This window comes from Rhipicephalus microplus, chromosome 7 (assembly GCF_043290135.1).
Source record: "Rhipicephalus microplus isolate Deutch F79 chromosome 7, USDA_Rmic, whole genome shotgun sequence".
Taxonomy (NCBI): Eukaryota; Metazoa; Arthropoda; class Arachnida; order Ixodida; family Ixodidae; genus Rhipicephalus; species Rhipicephalus microplus.
In genome coordinates this window covers 137,141,591-137,159,070 of record NC_134706.1, presented here as the reverse complement: position 1 = coordinate 137,159,070, position 17,480 = coordinate 137,141,591, and the positions used below count along the sequence as shown (strand labels likewise).

At 48.0% G+C, this 17,480-nt stretch overlaps 1 pseudogene; it reads left to right on the top strand.

The window, feature by feature from the left end:
• Positions 1 to 8,609: 8,609 nt before the first annotated feature.
• LOC142767878 (uncharacterized) overlaps positions 8,610 to 17,480 on the top strand; it is a 39,454-nt pseudogene continuing 30,583 nt past the window's right edge.

The window sequence follows — 17,480 nt, the reverse complement described above, 5'->3', positions numbered from 1 at the left end:
TTCACACGTAGTTTCTTCCATGCACACGCACGAACTACGGAAAGGAGATGCTGCACTTTCTATTGCCGTTCCATCGGAATCAACTACACTATGAAGATATTGCTGGACATGCGTTTTTGTCCTACCTGTGTAATCCCATTGTATTTCTTTTTCATTTGTACACTCTCATTGATCTTTTATGTGATTATCAAAACTGAAGTTGGTAAATTGTTTTAAAGGTTTATTTCTCGATCTGTTTCACTGGCATTTTCTGTCTATATATGTTCATTTTTAAATGTTTATGCATTCCTTTACAGTACTATTATGCATTCCTTTACAGTTCTAATTAAGCGACTAGGTGTTGTCTGATTTATTTTATACTATAATGTACACTCGCCTATCTCTGCCACGTTATACGGGGTCGTGGTCCTAGCCAAGCCCGTGAAGAGGCTTTTTGACCCAGGCTCTCAGCATGCCAAATGATGGTATGTTGGAATAAATAAAGTTCAAGTTCATCACGCGATGCTGCCCACGTTGTCGCTGAGCCAACACAGTGCCTATTGCGTAACCACTGACATCGCGGCGGACTTTGGTCGGTGCCGTAGGGTCGAAGTGAGCCAGAATAGGAGAGGAAGTAAGCAAAGTGGTCAGGTCGGAGAATGCTCCTGTTTGCGAGGGACCCCAGGTAAACGTCTCATCTGGTTTGAGTAAATCTGTTAGGGGCCGAGCGATTTCCGCCAAGTTTTTGATGAACCACCGAAAGTAGGAGCAGAACCCTGCAAAGCTGCGGCCATCTTTGGCGGTTTTTGGCACAGGAAAGCCCTGCACAGCTCGAACTTTTTCTGGGTCAGGCTGTACGCCCTAAGCGTCAACAATATGTCCAAGTATTGTAATGCGGCGTCGACCAAACGGGCACTTGGATGAATTCAGCTGAAGGCTGGCGAGACGGAATAAATCAAGAAATTCGGACAGTCTCTGAAGGTGCGCTTGAAAAGTGGGAGCAAACACTATCACGTCATCTAGATAACAACGACACGTAGACCACTTGAATTCATGGAGCAGGGAGTCAATCATTCGTTCAAAGGGGGCGGGGGCATTGCATAAGCCGAAAGGCATGACTTTGAAATGGTAGAGGACACCAGGTGTTTCAAAAGCCATCTTCTGTTGGTCCATGGGGTCCACGGCAATCTGCCAATAACCAGAACGAAGATCGATGAAAGAAAAGTAGGCGGCACCACGGAGGCAATTAAGGGCGTCGTCAATTCAAGGCAGAGGGTGTCCATCTTTCTTGGTGATGTTGTTAAGGTGGCGATAGTCCACACAAAATCGCCACGATCTATTACTCTTTTTAACTAACTCCACCGGGGATGCCCAGGGACTGGAGTATGGTTCAGTAATGTCCTTCGCTAGCATCTTGTTCACCTCCTTCTGAATGATGCTCCGCTCAAAAGTAGACACTCTGTAGGGACGGCGGTGAACAGGGTTGGCATCACCTGTGTGTACTGTGTGTACGCGATGCTGGACAAAGGACGTCTGCCCTAGAGGTCGGTCGCCAAAATCGAAAGTATCCTGGTAGGCCTCGAGAAGATGCTGTAGGGCTTCATCTTGCGGAGGAGGAAGATCAGTGGTGATCATGTCTACAATTTGACGGCTGCCCAAATGTGTTGCGAGTGGTGTGCGCTGCGTTGAATCAAGGGTGTCTAAGGAAAGCACTTCAGTTTGTGAATCGAGCAACGTACACAGGTGGGCCACAGAAATGCCTTGTGGAAGCACATGATTCATGTAGATGAAATTTTCAAGAGGTAGACAAGTATTGTTATCTGTGATGCTGAGCACCGTGTAGGGCACTGCAACACTGTGCGCAAGGAGTACATCGGTGAGAGGCGTAGCGTAATAGTCACCATCAGGCACAGCTGGTGAGCACAGAAAATCGATGTACGTAACAGTTTTGGAGGGCAGGTGAACAAAGTCGCTGCATTGTAATTGGCATGTAGGTTGGTACGGGGCTTCACTGATTTGTGGCAGTTCAAGGCGGAGCACACCAGCGGAGCAATCGATCAGAGCAGAACTGGCGGCAAGAAAATCTAGTCCTAGTATGAGGTCGCGGGGACATTTTGCAAGCACGGTAAAAAGGACGACCACTTGATGACCAGCTATGGTAAGTTGAGCTGTGCACATGCCGAAGACAGGAACCGTTGTGCCATCTGCAACTTAGACACAACTGGTCAAGGGGGGCGTGAGGACCTTCTTCATGCGACGACGAAAACGCGAACTCATAATAGAGACGCGAGCGCCCGTATCAATCAAAGCTTCAACAGGTGTGCCATCAACATATACTTCAAGGGTGTTCCGGTTCAAACGTAAGGGCAACAAAGAATTTTTCGGTAAGGTCAACAGGGCAGCTTCTCCTCCAGAAGCTGCGCAGCCTAGTTTTCCGGGGGCATGCGGCGGTTAAAAGATGGCGAGGGAGAGCGGCGACGCGTATTTGGACGAGAAGAGTGGCTTTGAGGCAGCGGCGACGGCGGGACAGGCTGGCCGTAGTCCTCAGGGGCAGTAAATGCTCTAGACTTAGTGCGGGTCGGATAACGGTGGTTTCGTGGACAGAAGAAGTTACTGTAAGCGAAGTACGAGCCAGAAGGCATAGATGGCCACTGGCTGTGGCAGTAACGAGCAATGTGTCCCGCACGACCACAGCGGAAGCAGATTGGCTTATCATCAGCTTTGGCCATTCAGACGGGTTTCTAGTTTGAATAGAGTACGGAAGACGACGTCTCATGTCCACAGAAGCTATTGAGGGATCAGTATTATCCAGGATGGGTGCAGTGAACAGGATACCAAGGTTAGCGAATTCCTGGCGGACAACAGCCTGGATCAAGCAGACAGCTGGCGTTGAGGCGTCAGGCAACGTCGGTTTGTTGACAGCTGGGTAAGCGGCCTCGAGTTCACGTCGGACCATGTGCGTCACGTCTTCGGTTGTAGACGAATGACAAGAAGTGGCTTCGCAAGACGACGTTGCAGCGGTGTTGGGTAGGCGCTGGAACTGGTGCAAAATGCGTCGACGCTTCGCCTGCTCGAGACGGCTGCACTCTTTGATCACGGCGTCGATGGTGGTTATGTTCGTAAATACAAGCAGGCTGAACGCATCGGCGGCGATTTCTTTTAAAACGTGCGAAATATTGTCGGCCTCAGTCGCGTTGGGATCGGCCCTTTGACACAACGCTAAGTCGTCTTGAATATAAGTAGGGCTCCATGGACGTCTGTGTACGTACAGTCAATTGCTTTCGGGCATCAAGCTGTTGACCAAACGGGTTGCCAAAGAAGTCGCGGAGCTGTTGTTTAAACATTTTCCAGCTTGTGATTTCGTGCTCTTGGTTCTCAAACCAGATGCGAGAAGCCTTGTCAAAATAAAAAATAACATTCGCAAGCATAACGGTTGGGTCCCAGCCATATTGCTTGCTGACGCGCTCGTACATACTAAGCCACTTGTCCACATTCGCGTTGTGCTCTCCAGTAAAGGTACCGGGATCACGGGGTTGCGTTAGGGCGACGTACCGGGTTGCTGTCGTTGCCGAGGTAGGTGGCGAAGTCGTATCTTCACCGGGAGCCATGGTAGCAGGCTCAAGGAGGCGTCCACTGCGTAGCTCCGTTGTCAAAAGAGCACCCAGCCCTTCCACCAAAATGTTACGTTGAAAATAACAGTAGTCAGTCCGTAGCCACAACGCAGCTCACCAACAACGTCCACTTCTATACTCTGTATGAGGCGCCTTTTTTGGGTATGTCCCACTATGCCCTGTTTCAGTCAGCCGAAACCAGGTTACAATATCAAGCCATACTTCGATTATAAAGGGGCCAGCATAGTTGGATCTGCAGCGAATTCTGAAGAGGCAGCCACAACCGCTCATGTTTTCATGCTTTAGTTGCTCTTGTCATCCAACGAAGATGTCCTTCACATTCTTCCTGTTGCTAAAATGACCGCCAAAATTCTACATGAGTTCTGCAAGAAAGAAATTTAGAAGTAGAGTCTATGGGCCTCTGGGTCATTGCTGTAACTACCGACAAAAATTCCCTCAACCGGAAAATGATGTCGTTTCTTTCAGAGGAACAAGAAGTAAGCATTGTATATCCTCATCCAGCCGACAACAATCGGCCTCTATTTTATGTCGTAGACCTTGTGCACATACTGAAATGCATCAGGAACAACTGGATGAATGAAAAAACGAAGGAACATGCTTTTACTTTCCTGAAGAGAGCCTGTCAGGAGTATTGCCCAACGGACCGCCTAGAATGAAAGCAGCATCATTTGAAGCCATACGACAGCTGTATGCACTGGAGCAGACATCGCTTCTCAAGCTTGGCTACAAGCTAAATTTCAAGGCAATCAATCCACCACCTATGGAGAGACAAAATGTAAAATTTGTGGTAAATGTCATTAATTCGTTTGTATGAAACGCACTTGAGACGCGTGGCGATGCCCTTGAAACCACATGTGCTAGTTCAAAGCTCTCTTCATAAACATCATATTGACATGGTGCAAAATCGTCAACGTGAAGACCCCCTTCGAAAGGTCGCCGACCGAACGACACCCTTAAATATCCAGTGAATTCTACGGTGAATCAACAGCTGGTTTTCCTTAGTGGTATGGTAGACTGGCTGGACGCTTGGAGCAGCGTCAACATGAACCGTGGCTGCTTGACAAGGGAAACACATTCTGCATTGAGACTCACTTGCCACTCTCTTGTTGAGCTGTCGCGGTACTGTATAGAAGAACTGATGTTCAAGTATGTCTTGCTGAAAAAATTTCAAACTGACACTCTTGAAGATCGCTTCGGGCGCTACCACCAGCTTGCTGGTGCACAATATCATGTTCCCATGCGGAAGCTTCTGGAGTCAGAAAAGAAAATTCGTCTGCAAAGGCAGCTGATGCTTCCGCAGCCAGACATCAGCAGCGAAAGTGACACAGAAGTATTGCAACATAACTTCTCTGTTCACCTCACATGATGAAATTTCCAACACTAAGCATGACTTGGAGGTCGTTGCTTATATCGCTAGATATTACGCTCATTCAGCTCTGAAGAAGCTGTCATGCACAGTTTGCAGCAGTGTACTCGTCCTGGAGAGCAGCAACATGGATGTGGAAGGTAACAGAATGATTGACAACTTGTCAAGAGGAAGCCTGAATGTTTCCGCAGCCATGTACTGTGCACATAGTGCTGGTGACAACGCTTGTTGTCGAAAAGCTCGCAAAGGGAGAAAATGCCAAGGCGTTCCTCGCGTCGAACAACCAACGTGGCATTGTCAGCTCCGTTACCATATCACTGCTAGGAGATGCTGAGCTAGAGAGTTGTGACAATGGCCATAACTCTGAGACTATCGTGCGGCATGTAGTGAGTGTTGCTACAAATGTCGCTCTGAACAACTTTTGTAGACTTCGAAATGACACCATCCAAAGCACCGCGAAAAAAAGGCAGCGGGCAGAAAATTCAAAACCTTGAACAAGAAATGAGATAGGATTGTTTTAGCCTTTCTTCCTAATAAATCTACTTCTACAAATGTATTTCTTACTATTACAGTATGATGACTAAAGTGAAATGCAAGCGTAAACAAACGCAGACCGCGCAGAAACAAAAAAAAAACGAAAAAAGAAACACCGGCTTTCAATAAGTTCCCACAGCAGATTTAACGAGAACGAGTGGCGACGACGGCCGGGGTGCAGGTGGGCAACTAGCGTGCTGTCACGCTCTCCCTGGACGGGCCTTGTCAGTAGTCTATGATGGTGTTGGTCTATGATGATGATGGTATAGATGGTGTTGGTTGTGCCCGACAATTCGCTCGTCGCGGCAGGGAACACCGGAATATCCACCCGGTTCCCAGCGCTCCCAGCTGCTCGAGAGAGAAAAGCCCTTTCCCCGGTGGCTCACTCTCTCACTGGGTATCTTCCGCGTAGTCGGCGAGAGAAGGGAAGCGTGCGCCCTATTGGCTCACGCAACCTTCAATCCGACGGAGTAGGCTCTCTTTATTGGGCCAGCCTGTCGCGCCTCCGGGGCCACACATTCAGTTGCGTTTCTGCTTTTCACCGACACTCCAGCATTCGTGATGTCCGCCTCGATGGCCCGTTCCTCCAAGAAAAAGCGCGGGAGACCAGCCGCGCACTCGGTCATTTCGCAAGCACCCGCGGCGTTCATGCTCCCTCCGTCGAATGCTCCCCCGGCCCCGGCTAATAAGACACCGCCTCGCCGTGAATTCGCTACGTGGACGTTCCAACAAGGCACTGAGGCCCCGGTCGCCTTCGTGTCGACTCGTCACTGGTTCAAGCAACGCAAATTCTGGGTGGGGTTAGACCACGGGTCCCTCCCGCGTCCTTTCCGCGGACGCACCCTTTCGGACCTGCTCAACGCTTCCGGAGGTGCCTCGATGGCACCTGTTCCTGACGCCTCCTACTACGGTGCTTGTGATGTCTTGCTGGTGCACGAGGCTACCCACCTCCGTTCGCGGGTTCATCGAGCGAAGTCCGGCGGTGCCCCTGTGATCCTGTCCACTCCTGCGGTGCCGCATGGCCCGGGCCTTCAACACGTCCTGTCGACAAACTCCGTTCAGGCGGTCGTGGCGGTGCTCGTCGCCGACTCTTGATACAAGTCGACCATCGCTGCTGCGGTGTCTGCCGCCCTCCCGCGGCCCCAGGTTCCTGCTGAGACGCCGCCTAACGACGACACCGGGGCCCCCGACAATCTTGTGGGCGACACTGAGCTGGACCAAAGTTTTTTTAGGTGTCAGTGGATGCTTTTATTACGGCGTCTTTAGGGCGGCCTCAGTCTTAGGAGGGGGGATGTGGGATTCGAGAGCGCCTTTCTACCTGGCGCCTCGTTCCCCAGCTACCGCACGCGCGCCGACGGCGTAGCCCGGGCGCGTATAAGCACCGGCATTCGCTAAGATGGATGCCGGGGCGCCTCTTGGTCAGGGCGAGTCAAGCGTCGGCTCCGCCTCGCGCTGGTATTCCCGGACACACTACACTGGCGCGCTGCGAGGGCCTACGTCACAATGCAGCGTCATTTCCCTTTGGGCCGCGCGTGACATCCTCCTCTCTTACGAGCTATGTTGCGCCCGACGATTCGCTCGTCGCAGCAGATGCTCTCAGGCCTCCACGAGAGGTTGACGCGCTGCTCGGCAGGCGGCTTCTCGTTTTTGCGTTCGACTTCGGCCCTTGTGCGGCAGTCGTCGCGCCCTAGGCATGCGTACTTGCTCAATCTTGCGGAGTTCTCTATAAGGCCTGCAAGCCCGTGAGTGTCGCACTGTGCTGCATCTTGGGTTAATAAACCCGTTGTTATTGTTTTCCTGCCTCATGCGTGGTTTCTGCGCCGTGTCGGAGGAAACGACAAACCCGGCCGCAGCGTCATCGCACGCAGCGGCAGTGGAGGGCGTCGCATTTCTACATGGTTGCGCTTAGTAGGTAAGTCTAGTGCAAATCTTTCTCCACTCAATTTACAGAACACAGTTCATATGTTCAGAGGTGATTTAAAAGAATATTGTATGGTACACATCACTGTACATCGTTTGTTGGATGATGATGTTACGGATAATGATGTTACAAGTGTAACTTAAGACTATCAGCAAGAACTGTGCTTGTACTGGATAAGTGCTGCTCTTTGAGAAATTTTGCGTAAAGTTTTATTTTCCTAAGCAGCCACTTCAATGTTTTCTACTTTTTTATTCATTAATTGATTAATCTATTGCTTCCTGAAACAAAACTGGGCCTTCCGTAATGACTTGTGTACGTGTCATGTGTGTGCTGCCATTTCTGTTATTTCTTTTGCATGCTCACTTTACTAAGTCATGCATGCTCTCGTAAGGTTTCTTGGAGACACGACTGCTGTCGTCTTCCCAACAGACTGGCTGTCCAAAAAGAACCCACTGTGCCTGTGGCTAACTTCACTCAATTCAGATGAATTAACTAGGGCTGTAAAACGACGTACACACCAACATGGTTCTACCACATCCATATCCAAGCTGAAAGTCCTGAAGACCACAGGTATGAAACGATTATTTAGGCACAGAATTTGTTTTCTGCCATTTGGCTGTTGTTGTAGAGCTTTTATTTCTATGCTGCTGTTGAACGAAAGTGGAAGAGACAAACAAGCTGAAAAAATTTCTTGTCTTAAATATCATTGAAAAACCAACAGATATACAGTGTTTTTTTTCAATAACGTACGAAGAACTTCACCGAAAATTGCCTGAAGCAAAAAAAAAACGATATTGCCAATGTATGTGAGCGTTAAGCATAAAAATACGGATGGTATTCTACCTTATATACATATATATATATATATATATATATATATATATATATATATATATATATATATATATATATATATATATATATATATATATATATATATTGCATACCCTCTTCCGAACCCGCGTACATAAAATGCACATTCTTTCAACCTCAATTTTGAATTTCGCGCCACATCTGCAGCAAAAAGTGCATGTGTGATCGCGTCGCCTAGAGTTACTCTATATGCTACCTAAAGATAGCATATACAGGAACTCTAGCGTCACCTATCATGTGCTGCCATCTGGTGAAAAATAGAGGAGGCATAGCACAGAGGGAGCTGAGTTCTGCGCTGTCAAACATGGCGTCTTTCTCGACCTCGACGTTCTACTCGCGGCGTCCAAGTAAGTTGCATTATACTCACTACTGGTCATTTATTATTTTGTAATTATTGTTATAATCTGCTTGTTAAGTGCTGAGGAGTAATTCCTGCATGGTGCGCAACAATAAAGGCCTGTATTTTTGTTTCCACAAGCTGTTTTCTTCAGCTTGTGAAGTGTACATAGCAATGCACACTCGGACTCAATGCCTATGTATGCCAGCGTTTGCATCTAAGGTTTTCATGCGTTTCATTACTCTTTGGCGTAATACTTCGGCTGTTATTTCACATAGGACTCAGTGATAAAGAAGTGGAGCGAGTCCTGGAAGCAAGAGCCAGCAATGACACCTCAGACGTAAAATTGTCCGATGATGAAGTGGACGACCCTTCCTATGTTGTCGGTGATGCCGCGCCTCTTCCACAGTACTCCGATGGTAAGCAATGCACTAATAATTTTTATAAGTGTACCAAAGTTGTTCTTTTTGACTGATGGGGTGCGTTCTTTACAGATGTCTCTAGAGAGGAGGAAGAAGAAGAGCAGAATTCAAGCAGTACGTGCTCTCGAGGCGCTACGCAGAGAAGAGGAGTCTCATTTGACTCTGCCATCAGCGACGTGCGGTGTGCACCGGACACGTCATCCGATGTCAGACAGCAATGGCGGCAGAGTGACTATTTCCGACAATACTTGTCAGACGCCGCGTTTGACACCATGCAGGAAAAGACAGCTGTCGCGTTCCACCAAAAGACTGGGAAAATATTTAATTCCTCATGTTTTGAAATGCAGAATTTTCTGGGTGCGACATTGATGATTATTAAATTGTCTTGGCTACCCACAGATGCGTCTCTTTTGGGCACGGGGCACAAGGGTGCCTGCCATTGCCAACGTCCCCACCTGAGACCGGTTTTTCACGCTTCGCAGCAACTTCAAAGTTGTTAATGATCTTGACTTCATCGAACAAGACCAAAAGAACGATCGTCTGTGGAAGGTCCGACCGATCCTAAACGAGGTCCAAGCAGCATGCCGTAAGCTCCCAAGACCACCTTCCGCGTGTATTGACGAACAAATAATACCATTTACAGGCGTCACTACACTCAAGCAGTATGTGCCTGGAAAGCCTCACCCTACAGGCTTGAAAAACTTCGTGATCGCCAGCCCCAGTGGACTCGTCCTAGATTTTGACATTTACCAGGGAAAAACTTTCCTCAAGATTGGCAATAGCCCAGACCTTGGACTCGGGCCAAATGTTGTGCAAGTCTGCAAAAACACTGCCTAGCGGGACATCGCTCTTTTTTGACCATTTTTTTACGACATTGCCATTATTGAACAGCTTGGAAAACTGAATCTTCGTGGAACGGGTACAATTATGAAAAATTGTGTACCCAAAACAGCAAATCTCGAGGACGACAAATGCCTATCCAAGCGAGGTAGATGAACGAGTTCACTAACCGTGAATGTCTCCTCGGGTACCTGCTTAGTGAAGTGGCTGGACAACAAGGCCATCACATTTTCCTCAAATCACTTTGGTGAGGCACCATTTGGGCAGCGCTGCAGATGATTAAAAAAAAAAGGTGTACGAGGACATTCCTCGCCCTTCCGTGGTGGAGTGTAACCGCAACAAGGGCAGGGTGGACATGTCAGACAGACTGCTAAGCCTGTATCCGACGACACAGCGTACAAACAAGTGCACTGTGAGGACCATGATTTTTATTTGTGACCTTGCAGCTGTAAACTCTTGGCTGCAGTACGAAGAATACTCTGCTCTTCTTCGTGTGCCAAAGAAAAACATCCTTGGACTGCTCGAGTTTAAGATGTCGCTTACACACTGCCTGTTGTTGTGCGGCGAAGAATCTGGAGATGATGAGCCTCCACGCAAGGTGCTGAAAGCTAAGGTTGTGCCCCTGCCTCTCGAGCCAAAAAGAACAACTGAAGCAGACCACATGACAGAACTTGTGAACCAGACTTGTCATCAAGGTCCCGAAACCCAGGATGTTCGCAGCGAACAAAGTTTCCATGCACAATATGTAACATCTTTCTCTGTATTACAACCGCGCGAAACTGCTACAAACAATGTCACACGAAATGATGGCGCTTTTGGTAGAAGTAGTAAATTTCTGATAAAAGTGAATTTTGACACTTTTTTATGCGCTCAGACTCAGTGTGCAATCTAACGCACACCCTGGTGTGGAAAATCTGTTCGTGCTAAAGTTGCAATAATTTTCTGAGGCAATGAACTATATGTAGAGATTCTAAAAATGTGTTTGGATTTCACCTGTGTGGCGAAAAATTCACTCGGGTCTGAGAGGATATAACACTGCTAAACAAGAAACCACACGAATGACCCCATCCAGCCTTGTTCACTGATGAGAAGTAAGGGCGATGTTGGACACAATGATGCCACACGAATGTGATGGCAATAAAACGAGTGCCGACCCAATCACTTAGCGTGCAGAGGAAACCAGGCAGCTCGCATGTGCGCGATTATACCACGAGCACCAGTATGACTCAGGTCGCTATAATCTACGTAGTACACTTGTGGCGTAAAAAACTCAAGACAGGGTATGGGTGTGGACGCCTGTTCGAAGACAGGGACTATCTGAGAAGTTGCTCAGGAGATGCTTCGAACATTATGGAGTGCTGTGACTGAGTGATGTCACCTACGAGGTCATGCTGGATAGCCTAAACTGTACAAGGTGTCGCTAGCACCAACCTGAACTTTTGCATGTAGTGCGCATTAAACCGTACATAAGCGAGTGAGTCTGTGAAGGACCGTTGCTTGTACAAAGCGACTTATGCACGAATGACTGGCTCGGCTATAGCATCAGGGTGATGCTCATTTAAGGGCTGGCCAATTCCATGCTCGAAATAGGCAGAGAACAAAGATAATGTGGCCTCCAACAGTCTTGTGGAACGAGAGAGACACTGACCTAAGTAGAGGACATGTTTGTGTTTGTCTTTGCTTTTGACTGCTGCATAAAACACTCCCTTGGTTCTTGAACTAAACGTCTCGATGTTCTGTGTACCATGGGCCGTGGCAATATAGACATGATAGACCAAGGTAAAGGTATCCAAGTCATTTTAGGTTATTGTTATGGAATATATCTTTTCAGAAAAAGAACGTGGTAGGCAGCGTAAGTACGCATGGATATTGAGTTCATATTATGAATCTGAGGAGGAACGTTTTTTCAGGAGAAGTTCAGCCTGTTCGTGCGACACGGTATGACACGACACACCACGCAGGAAGGTGGTCTTTTTTTTCCGCCTCCACAGTATATTATTTTTGATAGTTTTGCGTACACCAGTGCGCCTTTTCATTTATATTTCTCGCCCTCTTGATCAGCACCTAGCATAAAGCCCTTTTCAGGACTTAAGGAATAAAGAAAAATGTAGATCCCTACTTCTTTTGTCTTCTTTTCTTTTTTTCTTTTTGATCTCCTAACCGAGATCAGCCATCAACCACAATGAATGGCGCCTCTCGCAAGGCCGCTGTTTCCAAGCAGTGCCCCCCCCCCCCCCCAAAACCGGGGCTCGGATACCAAACCCCCTGCCGGAACCTTCACGCCCACGTCGCGGCCCATCAATAGAGCCATCTCGGCAATGCTGCCCGGACGTGTTACGTCGAAAAAGGTAGCACCAGGGAGCAGCAGCACACAAGCAACCGCCAAGAGCACGAATACCCATGTGGTGGCCATACCTCCGGCTAAGGCGGCCATTTCTTCAACTCCCCGGCAAGATGGCCAAGCAGGCTGTATTGATGACATGATACGCCTGGTAGCCGGTGGGGAAAATTACAGTTTATTGAACATCAGCTGGTTATATGCGCTGAATGCGTGCGTATCAGGTACATCTCTGCACAGTTCATGTGCATATCTTGCGCCACGTGTACAATACATCTTTCTTCTTTCATAAAACAAAAACAGAAGAAGAAAACATCACACCGTCTCCGCAAGGTTAGTACATTGTTGATGAAGTGTTAGTGCACTGCTAGTGGCATGCACCAAAAAGCACGCTTTTGGAACTTGCTCAAAGTTTCTGTCATATCTTAAACGATTTGGTGGTCTACGTTGCCCGTGTGATCTTCGCAGTGTTGAAGCATTCGTCACTGATGCCCCAGTTGATTGCAACTGTTCTTGTGCTGATGCACCTCCACTGCTGTCGAGTGGCTCGTCCTCATTGTCGTCCTCGCTGTCATCTGAAAAATCACGCACAAAATGTTCTCTGGTTCGCAACAAATCTCTCCTGTTACGTCGTAGGATCCTCCCCTCTTCTGTGACAACATTGTAAGATATAGGTTGTTTGCAGTGCTCCACCACCCACGCTTTCGTGTCCCATAATTGCTTGTTTAGACGCACCTCATCACTGCGCTTCAGAGCGGGCAGGGGACGCCTCTGGCTGTTTGTCTGACGATGCTTGATGATGCGGAGACATGGATCACCTCCGAAGTCCGGTATGCTTGTTCTCAGTTTCCTGCCCTGGAGAAGCTCTGCCGGTGCTGCGCTGCCCTCCGGGGGTGCTGTCTTGTCTCATTGGCCAGTCGCTGCTGGTTCCTGTTGCTGATGCTGGATGAAAGCACACTCAAGGCGTGTACCTCCGCATCGTCATTAGTGAAATGGTTGTTGCATTTGACAGTCGCCCGGGACAGCATATCGGTGAGCAGGAGGTGTTTCCCCAATCCCTAGGCTCTGTCACCCTTGCAATGATGCCGCCTCGTTTCATATGCACCAGTTCTTCACGCAGTGTTTCTCGCAAGGCTAGTGGAATTCGCCGTACTGGTTGGACCATCGGAACTGCGTCGTCGCGGAGTACCATGTGGTAATGGCGCTTGACGCATCCCGTGACACTGAAAAGGTGCCAAAAATCCTCCGCTACGCCTTCCGCTGTACTTTTTTCCACGCTGTGCACAGGGCGTGAAACCAGCTGAAGGCATTCACATGCTTGCAGTCCCAAGATTGATTGACCTTTATGTACGACGAAAAATTGAAGGACTGCGGTGTGTCCCTTCAGTGTCACATCGACTGTTGTGCTGCCGCAGTGTTTGATTTCATTGCCGCCGTATGAGCGTAGAACTGAACAGTTGGACTTTAACAGTGGTTTTGGCTACATCTTGGTGACGAAACTCAACGAAATGTTTGCTTGCGAGCTAGAATCGACTTTAAAGCTCACTGATATGTGAGCAACGTTCACGCGAACAAGCCAGTCGCGGCCGCTGACCTTGCTTCTCAAGGATACATTCAGCACATCAAAGCATTCTTCATCGCCAGTGAGTTCGTTGACTTGACTCCCTACTTTGCAACAAATTGCGAAGTGGTTCTTCCGCTGGCCGTGGTAACAAGCACGCCCGAACGCCGGCCACTTTCTTGGCGCGTGTGTTCGCGCGCAACTGGGACATATACAGTCTGGTGGCTTCCTGGCATTGCTGTTTCCTTGTCTCGCTTCTTGGTTCTGCCTTCCTGGCGCTGGAATGTTCCGAATTGAAACCACTTGATGGTCCCGTAGCCATGTTTTTTGCTGGGCTGCTGTTGCTTCTGCTGCGTTGCAAGTCTGTTCCGCTTTCTGTAGCATGAGAATTGTGCTCCTTAGCAGCTTCTCTCGTAGTTTCTCGTTTTTTATTCCAAAAATGTGATAGCGGATCATGGAGTCACGCAAGTTTTCATAGTTACACAGAAGAGCTTGTGTCTTCAGGTCTCGCACGAAGTGCTCAAAAGGTTCGCCTGGCTTTTGCATTCGTTTTCTGAATGACTAGCGTTCACAAGTCTCATTGCTGTGGCTCTCACAGTGCTCGTCAAACTTTTTGACTAACGTAGCGTAATCGGTGTTGCTTTCGCCTTCCGAAAAACCGAAGGTATTAAATACCTCTATGGCTTCTGCGCCTGCAGTTGTCAGCAGCAACGCAGTCTTCGTCTGCTCTGGTCATGGTTATCCGGAAGGTTCTGTAGCCGTCAATAAGAGCTCAAATTTCTTGTTGAAAAGTGGCCAGCTCTTGCCTGTGTCTCCTGTGAAGCGTGCTGCATCCGGTGGTCGAACAAATTCTATCCCGACTGCTCAGCGCGCCGTGGGCGCCTACGTGTGCGGCGATAGGTGTGCGGTACTTCTGACACCATGTATCGGTGACGATACACCTGGTAGCCGGTGGGAAAAAGAACCCGGTCATTGAATGCCAGCTGGTTATATGCGCTGAATGCATGCGTATCAGGTACATTTCTACACAGTTCATGCGCATATCTTGCGCCACGTGTATGATACAGAAGCGAGGCGTCACCAGTCAGCCAGGAAGGCAGCACCATATTAGGAAACTCTATAGGCACCCTGCAATGTAGTTTCAAGAACAGGGTGCACCACCTGGTGGCCCAAACAATAAGCTTGAAGGCGTTCCCGCATGCAGGCCAGTCTTCACTGCACATGTTTAGCGTGGATCTAGCGTGGGCTTTTCGAGCACTTGTCCTTCGCATCCGAAAGATTTGCGTTCATTTCTGTATTCGAAGCCTCCGTGGCATCTTTAGAACCGTCTGGCCGTCCCCATATCAAAAAAAAAAAGTGGACGCAGGTACTGCTCGGTCAAAGACTACTATAGAAGTCACGAAGGCGAAAGTGGATTATCGCAGTGCTTTGAGTCAAGTGAGTGAATTCATCTCTATTGATTGATATGTGGGATTTAACGTCTCAAGACCAGTATATGATTATGAGAGACGCCGTAGTGCAGGGCTCCGGAAATTTAGACCACCTGAGCTTCTTTAACGTGCACCCAAATCTGAGCACACGGGCCTACAAGATTTCCGCCTCCATCGGAAATGCAGCCGCCGCAGCCGGAATTCGTTCCCGCGACTTGCAGGTCAGCAGTCGAGTACCTTACCCACTAGACCATTGCGGCGGGTCGAATTCATCCTTATGAATTCCTCTTTCGCAGTGTGCTGCTTTCGCTACACACTGCGAAAGCAGCCGAGGACGAGGTTCAGTCTATATTTCGAAGCGAAACAGATTTTTTGCCGTTGTGCAGGTAGTTTACCCGGGGCAGGCCTGGGGTTTACACGGGTGTGAGGCGGCTCGCATCTTTGCCTGGTCAGCGTTTGTTCGGCTCCTGGTATTTTTTCAAAAAAACATGAGTTATTTTCATTCTACGCTTACAAATCGTATTAGGACTTTCTTTTAAACATAAAGGGACTCGATTCGACGCCTCAGCTTGATCGTAAAAAGAGTATTTCATTTATTTTCAATAGCTCTCGTTTCGGCCCCATTGTTTTCTATGGCCATAATGGCCGGCCTTACGGGTATATGCCATCGCAAAGCCTATATCGGCTTTTTGGCACATATGTCTGAGGCGGGCCCAAGCACGAATAATACGGTTTTAGACGCGCTTTGGACACAGATCAAGACACATCAGTGCCGAATTTAAGAAATATTTTCGAAGAACGAACAAAAATATAAACACCCAGAGCATTATTAATCACTGAAATAAATGACATGATAAAAGCTTGGGCAGAATTTCAAGCTGCTGCAGCATGGAGAGATAGATTGATTTATGAACTTAGAAGACAGTTGTAAGAAGCTCACCCTGAGTCGGCGGAACTGCAACTTCCAGGGGCACTTACGGGCACAACCGCACCTGGCCGTTCCTTCGCAGACGTGCTGGCCGGCCGCCGTGACGGCGCCAGTGCAGCACCGATGCTGTTGGCGCCGCCGGGTTGGCGGGGGCCCCATCAAGACTCATACGTTTCGGAAAGAATGCGAGACCACCCAGGACTGGTTACAACACATGTAGCCTTCGTAACACCGGTAAGTGAGACAAGGACTCCTGCAAAGAATGTCCTCTTCGTTTAAAAAAACAGCATTAACCCTGGACAGGCCGGTATAGGCCAAGTTACTTTGAGACAAACACGATTGGGAATAACTGTACTAGCTCCTAATTGTAATTTTCTCGATAATTTAAAAATAGCAGTTGAAAACACTCCTACCACGTGATCATCCCTTGTCGTAAGAATTCCAGAAAAAAGAAAACCACATGTGAAACTGAGAGGAGTAGATTCTCAAATATCCTCGACAAGACTTATACAAGAAATCAGCGACCGAAATCGGGACATCAATTTAAATTTAGAAACATCTTTAGTAAAAACATACTTCCGTGAATGAAGCGGAAATAATTCATTCATTGTAGAATTGGCTCAACAGAATTTTAGAAAAAATAATAAATAAAGAAAGATTTTGTATCAGATGGACATCGGTACGTGTGGTCGAGGACGTACACCTTTTTCTGTGTACGTACTATGCCACCTACGGCCACACGCGCCGATTCTGTCCCGATCTGGAAAACCCGGAAAAATCAGTTTGCACAAAGTGTGCATCATCGCATTCCGCTCAGGAATGTACTCTAAAATTATCAGAGTATTCTGCTTGCTGCGCCCCATGTAGACGACTGGGGGCGAGATACAGTCGGACATACTACAGGTCATGTGACCTGCCCTGTCCTAGAGGTCCGGGTTGCACGACTGCGCGCAAGGACAGATTAAGGATAAAAGCTGTTTTTTTTCTAAATCCGCGCCCGAAGCAAGCGTTCAGAGCGCGGCGGAGTAACCGTTTTTTCAAGTTTAAAGGGCGGGCTGGTGCGAAGGCATTGCGCCAGCTCGTGCACACTTCTACCATTTCATAATTTTTATTCGCTTTTAAATATCTCCATTTTCAAATCATACTCACTTTCTTTTCTTACTTCTTTTTTTCAATATATCTTTGTGATAACACTAATATTTCATTTTTCCATTCACTTACATTCATAAGATTTCATATATTTAGAAACTCGTATGCCGAAACTTCAATAGACTTGACCAATTCAACTATTACCATACTACCACTGTAATAATTTGGTT